Source organism: Peromyscus eremicus, chromosome 20 (genome assembly GCF_949786415.1).
Source record: "Peromyscus eremicus chromosome 20, PerEre_H2_v1, whole genome shotgun sequence".
Taxonomy (NCBI): Eukaryota; Metazoa; Chordata; class Mammalia; order Rodentia; family Cricetidae; genus Peromyscus; species Peromyscus eremicus.
The window spans coordinates 48,833,486-48,842,113 of NC_081436.1; positions in this window are offsets into that span (position 1 = coordinate 48,833,486).

Below are 8,628 nucleotides of genomic sequence, written 5' to 3' on the forward strand. Positions count from 1 at the left end.
TTGGCACGTTCGCAACTGTGAGCTGGAATAAAAGTGTTCTTGCTTTGTGTAAGATTGTTGCCTGGCACTTAGGAAGTCTCTAAAACACTAGTAATAGGAAAATAACCAGTGATGACACCACTGACCCAGGCACCCTGTAATTTGCCATTTACCGTGTATCACCCCCATACATGTTTTTTAATTTCCAAGTGAGGGAAAGGAGCCAGTGTTGGACAGCCTTAACCTGGGAAGTTTTGCTGGCTGCTAGTCTGTAAGGAAGCAAAGCACTTTTGCTAAGGGCACGTGGTTCTTCAGCATCTGGAAGTCACACTGACTGCCTGATGTTCCCAGGTATTTTCCCACACCCCTCTTGGAATCGACCCCTTCAAGGAGCCACATGTCATGGTAAAAATGTTACCCAACTCGAGGTCACAGTCTTGGCCCCCATAAACCTGTTCTGGAGAACCCAGTTAAAACAGCCAAATTAACAGTGAAAAGATTTGCTTAATGTGGCCAATTGGAGAACAGGGCCAAAGAGGACCTGTGAGCATCACAATGCAGTCAATCTCTGAGATCCTGAAATGAAATTCAAGTTTACATAGGTAGCCATGGAGATGAATATCTACAGTGATTCTCAACCTTCCTAATGCTGTGACCCTTCAATACAGTTCCTCATGTTGTGACCCCCAACCATAAAATTATTTTCATTGCTACTTCATAACTATAATTTTACAACCTTTATGAATCTGATATGCAGGATATCTGATATGTGACCCCTGTGAAGGGTCATTAGGCCCTCAGGAGTCGGCCAACAGGTTGAGAACCACCAAATTTTCTCAGTTAACAGTAGGTTATTGCCCACTATTGACCCCTCTTTTTCTGGGCTTTTTTGCAAGGTATTCTAACAAGGTGTTAAGACTACAAAATCTTTTTCCCAGAAGACAAAGGTTCTGAGCTTTTTTCTTCTCCCAGCATGAGATTCCCCAGGGAAATTCCCATTTCTTGGGGTCAGTTGTTTCAATCGAGGGACACAAAAGAATATCTTATTTCTGTCAGGCCAGTTACAGAACCACTATTTGTATCTCCACATCCTAAAGTCCATCCTAAATGACTCATTGTTTTAGAAGAATTCCCAGGTTTCGTTTCCCTGATGTCTGTTGAGTTGGAGGCCTAATCCTACCACTAACCTGGATCATTTGAGCTGGGGACTCTCCAGGACAGCTGTGCCTAGCTTCCTCTTCAAATCAATTGGAAGGTTGATTCAATTTTATAGATGTTTTTCTGTCCACAGTTTCTGACATAAGAAAAATACATACTGGGTTAAAAATAGGAAGACACACACCTAATTTAAATAATTTCGAAGTTACTTAGTCAATTTGGTTAAATGAAGAGAATGAACCAGAAGTTTTCAAATTAGATTAACCACATAAGGGTATCCATTTTAAGGTAAAATCATCAAAGAATGGAGAGTATGGATTTTGCATTTTTGTCTCTGCCTGGAATCTGTCCCAGATCTAGTTTTGGACAAAGTTTGAAAGAACCCTTTTTTAAATGACTTATAATGTGATTGAAATGTATTGCTTGCATTTGGCATTTTGTTTCAGTTTATAGGTTTATGGAATTGGATCTAAGGTATTCTGAAAAGTTAACTCTGACCTGAATCCCAACATTCCCCTGAGAAGGCTGCTTTCACTTAACTGAAAATACAATTAGGAATTTGAAATCATGAGAAACTGTAGCAGGGTTGGATTTGTGGTTCGTAAGCATAATTGCTCACTATTTTCTACTTTAATCTTTCCTTTGTCCCTGAATGCACACTCCTTGTCCTGAATGTACTCTCATCACAAAGAAATATCACCCCAGACTCGTCATACAATAAAAGCTTTAAAAAGTAGACTCGCATCTTCAATCTAGATCTAACTTCTAGACACCTTTTAGTTCTAAAAAGATGTGCAACACCAGAAAGGACTTGAATCATATTCTAGGGATGTTGTTGTTTTTAATTTACTGAACTACAGCATAGTCTTTTTCAAGTTCTGTGTTTGACTGCCAATTTGCACTATTCTTCTTACAAAGTACAAAAGCACCGTATAACAGTGATTATCAAGTTTGAGATCATTTTCTATTAATTTTTTTTAAACATGATCCCCATGCAGAAAATGCCTTAGTGTGCTTGCTTAAGATAGCCATTTCTGGTTCAGACCTAGTTTTGCTGGAGAGAGATTCTACTTTAAGTTCTTAGACTCTTCCAGGGGGCACCTGAAATGTGGATAGTAGTAAATTTTATATAGACTGTCCTTTCCGATAGATACAGGCCTACGATGAACTTTAACTCATAAATCAGTCACAGTAGGGAACTATCAACAATAATAAGATAGAGCAGTTAATATTGTAAAAAAAAAAAAAAACTTACGTGAAATTCTCTTGTCTATGTCTCTTTCAAAGATCTGACTTCTGGTTTCAACTTCTACCCACCTACTAAATAACCAACAGGCTGGTAGTATAGATAGTATTCAGATAGAAAGGCACATTTATTATGAAAATTTCTCCAAGTCATCGCTATGCTCATTAGTGTTCCTGACTGACCTTTTGCAGTAAAACAGTACTGTTTATCCAGTATGGTATTTCCACTAGGCGGTCTACCTAAAACATTTTTGCCCAAATGCCAAATGACCTAGTTTTAATGGCAAGTCAATATTTGGTTACAGCCAAGGCAGAAGCTAAACATTGCTATTATTCAATAAACTATTAGGATATAAGTCTAAAGTTTTAAAAATGAATTAATTCTTTTGAAAATAAATATTGTGATACCATTTTAAAAGCTACAGTAGTCTTTGAAAATATGATCTTACGGTGGCAAGCACAATAATACCCTACCTAACATTGCTACCTGTTAGCTTTGTCTTGGGTTGCTGCACTGTGTACTTCCTGTGCCAGACATTTACATTCAGCTGAGGTGGGTGGAAAATCACTTTTCTTTACTTTTAAAATACTCTTTATATTCATTATTGTGTCTGGATCAAATATAATTTGTAAAGTGACGTTATCGTACATGGTCTTGGAGGATTTTTTTTCTTCATGAAAGTTTGATGAAGCAAGGTGACAGGAGAATGATTTATTCTTGGAAGGTGTGACTAATACCCAAATAAGACTATTTCATGAAAGATTCATGGTCTAAATGGAATTAAATAGGTAAACATTAAGTTCAGTTCAGAAAGGTTATTCTGTTTCACTCATGAATGCTAGTGTAATTTTATTTAATTTCATGGACATCAAGGGATGCATGTAACATATCTATTGTGATGTTATCTTCCTTGTATTCATATGTAAATATTTATAAACATTTGTTAACATGGCATTAATTCAACAAGAATATTACTTTCCTCCGAAATTATGCAGCTAACATTCTCTCTAAGTAAATAGTTTAGCTAAATAAATTGCATTTTAGAACAAGTTAGATAAACTGCTACATAGTCAGGTCCTATTAGGCTCTTCACTGGATAGAGAGATAGAGTTATACAGATATATTTTGTTCTGTAGGACAGAACCATGTGGACTCCCTGACTGTGGAATTTCCTACCTGTCTGAAGGTGTTATTAAGATTAAATATACAGGTGACACATTAAAAATATTTTGAAGTTTCAAATTACAAAATCCTCCATGTCAATTATATAACAAATGGAACAATGAATACAAGATGTTAATGCCTGTTGTGTGGCAGAACTTTTCCTGGGGAGACACAATGCACATGTCTACTCATCCCAGATAGGGAACCCACATCAGACCAAAGTACGGATACCACCAAACTTGGTGACCCAATGAGGGTTTTTCGTTTTTCTTTTTGTTTTCGGGTTTTTTTTTTTTTTTCAGTTACTTACAGGGATACAGGTGAGAGGTCACTTTCAGGGGCAGAAATGACTCAGAGACAGCTGTGTCACTGAAGCCCACCGAGCATGAGTGACAAGGCACGAAAGCTGGGGACCTGGAGCACATCGCACAGCCTGCAGGCATCTCAAACAGGCTGGAAAGTGACCTTTCCCGGTGCCTCATTTGGTCTAAAGTTCTTATCTGAGAGTCTTTTTTATAGCTGAATTCTGCTTGCTCTGGCAGGGAAGAATGGTGAATCTGGTCAGTCTCAGGGAGTTCTAGAAGCTACCACCGCTACTACTTGGTTGTTTAACCCCCCTGCCTAAGGAGCTCCCCTGCAGTGTAGACTGTTTTCATTCCAACTTCCAAACCGAGACTTCCTAGGATTAGTCATCAGATGACTCTTGTCTGATGACTATAAAATTAGACTAGAAAGTTTATTTGGACAAGATCATCCACGGTTGCTGCCCACCTGACTAAACTGAACAAAGTTCAGTTTTCCACTATGGTTTGGACAGTACTTGCCTTTGGAGTTTCTACAGAACTTTAATTTTACTCTATAAAGGTGTGTGTGTCAGGGAAACTAGTAGAGAGGACTGAAAGGCTCAGCAGTAGCAACCATTTTCAATTTTTTCCTGGTAAAAATGAAGCAGCTGCAATAAGAAAAATGTTTTGCTTTGATGGAAACACGTTGCCATTTGAAGTTTAATTACATCATAACTGAACTGAGTTGCAAAGTTCACACTGTAAGGGAGCTATCATTTTAACCCACCGAAGTATTTTAGGGATTAATGAGCCCTTATGAAATTACTTTAGGTAAGCAAATATTAGTGCTGTTCCTTAAATGAGCTTAAAGATTCAAAGTTATCTCAGATTACAGCTTTAAAAGGGTTTTCTAACACCGCTATTTATTTACGTAGAGCAAGATGTTGAAGACAACCTTTCACTTACAGTTCCATGTATATTTTTAAGCAGCAGGAGGACTTTGGGGTAGAAACTGAACTCCTGGAGGCAAGAAAATAAATGTGCTTTATTAATCCAGTAGAATATTATTACAGAGTCTGGTAATTATAATTGAATTACACCACTATGAGGTATTAATTACATGATATTATACAAAATAAATTCACTCTTAGAATCTTTGAAATTTTCTCAGTGCTAGCTCAATTTGTTTTAATACTAGTCCGTAAGTAATAAATCAACACACTGGGAAAGAAAGGTCAAATGTCATTTTCAAAATTATTATTTTAGCAAACTTATAGAAAATGGCCACACGCTGAGTCTCAGTGAAGTGAATATTGTTTTCTTTTTAATGGTTCTTGCTTAACCCTCCTATTACTCTTTCTATAGCATTGAAAAACATCACTTAACTTTTCCAAGCTTGCGCTCCTGTTACACATAGGACCAAAAAAAAAGAAAAAAAAGGTGTGTGGGTTCGACTGATACCCAGCAGAGCGAAGGGGAAATGTTTCCTGTGACGGGTGTTGTGGTTTGAATATGAAGTGTTCCCATGGGCTACGGTGACTACTTAGTCTGCGGCAGGTGGTGTGGTTTTTGGAAGGTTCTGGAACCTCTAGATGATGCAACTGAAGGAAATGGGTCATCAGTGGTGGGCTGTGAGGCTTTTTAGTCTGGCCTTGTCAACTTCTGTCCCACCGAGGTGTAAGGAGCTGAAGAATCCCAGACCATACTGCCACCATCATGGAACTGTCTGTCACCATGCCTTCTGTTACAGGGTGAGCTGTGTTCTCTCAGACTATGAGTCAAAATCAGTTCTTCCTCCCTTCAGTTGCCTCTTATTTTTAAAAAGCCAGAAGCCTTTTGGAAGGACATTTATGCTTTTACGTTTCTAAAGATATTTTAAGGGGCTAGGATTGTGTGTGTTGTTGTTTCTCTCTCTCTCTCTCTCTCTCTCTCTCTCTCTCTCTCTCTCTCTCTCTTTTGAGCTAGAGTCTCACTCTGTAGCTTCAGCTGACCTGTAACTCGTTATGTAGATCAAGCTAGCCTTGAACTCACTGAGATCTTCCTGCCTCTGCCTCTTGAGTGATGGGACCAAAGGTGCGCTCCACCGCACCCAGCTTCTTTCTTCCTCTGAAATTGACTATTTGAGGTATTTTGGAAAACTGACCGGTTTCTGGCCAACACAGTACCTTCTGACTTTGTTACTCTGTTTTCCCTGTCCTAGACTTAGCTCGTGAATTATGATGGCCTTGTATTATTTTCTTGGGGAGGAGGGGTTAGCAGTTCTTTTTTTTTTTTTTTTTTTTTTTTTCCCGAGACAGGGTTTCTCTGTGTAGCTTTGCGCCTTTCCTGGAACTCACTTGGTAGCCCAGGCTAGCCTCAAACTTACAGAGATCCGCCTGGCTCTGCCTCCCGAGTGCTGGGATTAAAGGCGTGCGCCACCACCGCCCGGCGGGTTAGCAGTTCTTAACCTTTCCAAGAAGAGAGAGTTTCTGATAGTTCTTATAGGTAGTGTTGCAAGGCTGAGTTGCTACATCCTCCTGTACTCTTGTTACTTGTGACTCCCTCCCTGGGGGAGTGGCTCAGCTAATGTTTCAGTAGATGAATAATCATTGCATTAAAAACCGGTCCTTTTCTAGGGAACAAATGAAGATTATAAACTTTTGCTTTTTTTCCCCTTCACCTCAAAGAATAAACATTCAAAAAGCTAGAGAGCCGGGCGGTGGTGACGCTCGCCTTTAATTCCCCACTCGGGAGGCAGAGCCAGGTGGATCTCTGTGAGTTCGAGGCCAGCCTGATCTACAGAGGGATTTCCAGGATAGGCTCCAAAGCTACACAGAGAAACCCTGTCTTGAAGAAAAAAAAAAAAGAAAAAAAAAGCCAGAGAAAAGATATTTGTGCCTTTCCCCTCTTACGGCACAATCTGCGCAGACAAGAAAATAATAGAAACCCCAACATAAATCCTGTTAAACCCCCAACATAAATCCTGTTAAACATTCCGTTGTTAGAAACATTGCTCCTTCACTTTAGGTTGTAATTGGTGGTACAGAACACACTCCGCCTGAGGACTGACATTCATGTCTCCTGGAGGTGTAAGAGATGGAGTGTGCGATCACAGTGTGCCCAGTTCCATCAGACCAAGGTGCCCAGTTCTGTCACACCAAGGCAGGAGCACAGCTAAACAGGTGCTGTAGAGGTTGGCTTGGAGGCCCAAGCAGAAACGTTCCCTATCTTTCTCTTTCTGCCCCATCACCAAAGGCTTTGCTTAGAAGCAAGCCTGAGGGATGTTCCGAGTGACCTCTCACCCCTCTGAAAGCAGTCACAACCAAACAGGAATAAAAACGTAGGTGAAAAGAAACTCCCTCAAGAGGCCTAACTTAACATTAGTGCGGCCATGACAGGCTGCAGACTAACAGTACTGGGACTAGGCCTCACCCTTACAATAACCAGGAAAACCCACAAACTGTACCCTGCAGGGGACCAATCAGAACTGAGACAAACAAGAATTAGATGCTCCAAAACATTAAGGATAGCTTATATCACTTGTGCATAGTTGCTAATTTCCTTACAGCAGCGCCAATACCAATCCCTGTTTGACGAAACTTCTGTTGCCCTACTCCTGCCCAATCAGGAGTTCAACCTCCGTCTGAATCCGGAATTCCCCTAACCCCCATCCTTTACTCCTTAAAAACCCTCCATCACAGAGCTCAACGCTCTCCCTGATCCAACCGCTGTGTCGGAACAGACGGGAAGCCCAAGCTTGAAATCGCAATAAATGTTCTTTGCTTTTGCATAGGAACTCGGACTCCTGATGGTCTCTGGGGGACTCATGACACGGGCATAACACTCCCCAGGGTTAAGTAGCGTGCTGTGATGTTAAAAGCGAAGTTTGGTCTATCTTCGGTGTTTCTATCCTCTGATTTTATTGGTTTGAAAGGGGTTTCAGTCTTAGACAAAGAGGAGAAAGCAAGCAGCTCTTTAAGGCTGGTTTTCGGGCGCAGACTGAATCTGCAGCCTGGCCCTACCAGGTGTGCTTTCCTACTGGTTAGAGCTTCTGCAAAACCAGTTCGACTATTTTTTGTCTTTGTTGTTGCTTTGGTGGTGTTTGTTGTTGCTTTTTGTTTTGTGTTTCACTCTTTCACTCAGGTGAAAAGTCAGGCTGTCGGAGCATCCTGTCCCCAGGCAGGAATCACACATCTGCAGGGGTCCTGAACTGGGTTTGGAGGCTCTCAATCCTGCCCCCACTTCCTGGCTTCCCTTCTTACTTCCCCTCCCCCCATGCGTGTAATTAACTTTGAAATATTTCCAGCAAATAGAGAACTTAAAAAAAAAAAACATTGTTCTATGACAGAGAAAAATGAAGAATGTAGTGGAGATACAGGTTGCGTTTATGCTAACCAGTAATTGAGTACTGGCAATGAAATCAGTGCCCGCTGCCTTCTAGGGGCACGGAAAATGTAATGGAACCATGGTGGTCAACCATCTTTGGAGGATACTCAGTACTCCTGTGTAATTTATTATTTCTCTTCATCAGCATGTTTTAGGTATATTTCTCCCTTCCCCTCTCCTTCCCTCCTTCCCTCCCTCCCTTTCTTCCTCCCCACCCCTTGGTTTTTGTTGTTGTTGTTTTGAGACAGGGTTTCTCTGTGTAGTTTTGGTGCCTGTCCTGGATCTCTCTCTGTAGACCAGGCTGGCCTCAAACTCACAGAGATCCGCCTGGCTCTGCCTCCCGAGTGCTGGGATTAAAGGCGTTTGCCACCACCGCCTGGCTACCCCTTGGTTTTGAAAGGGGTTTTTAGATTACTGGTTTGAGACATCTGA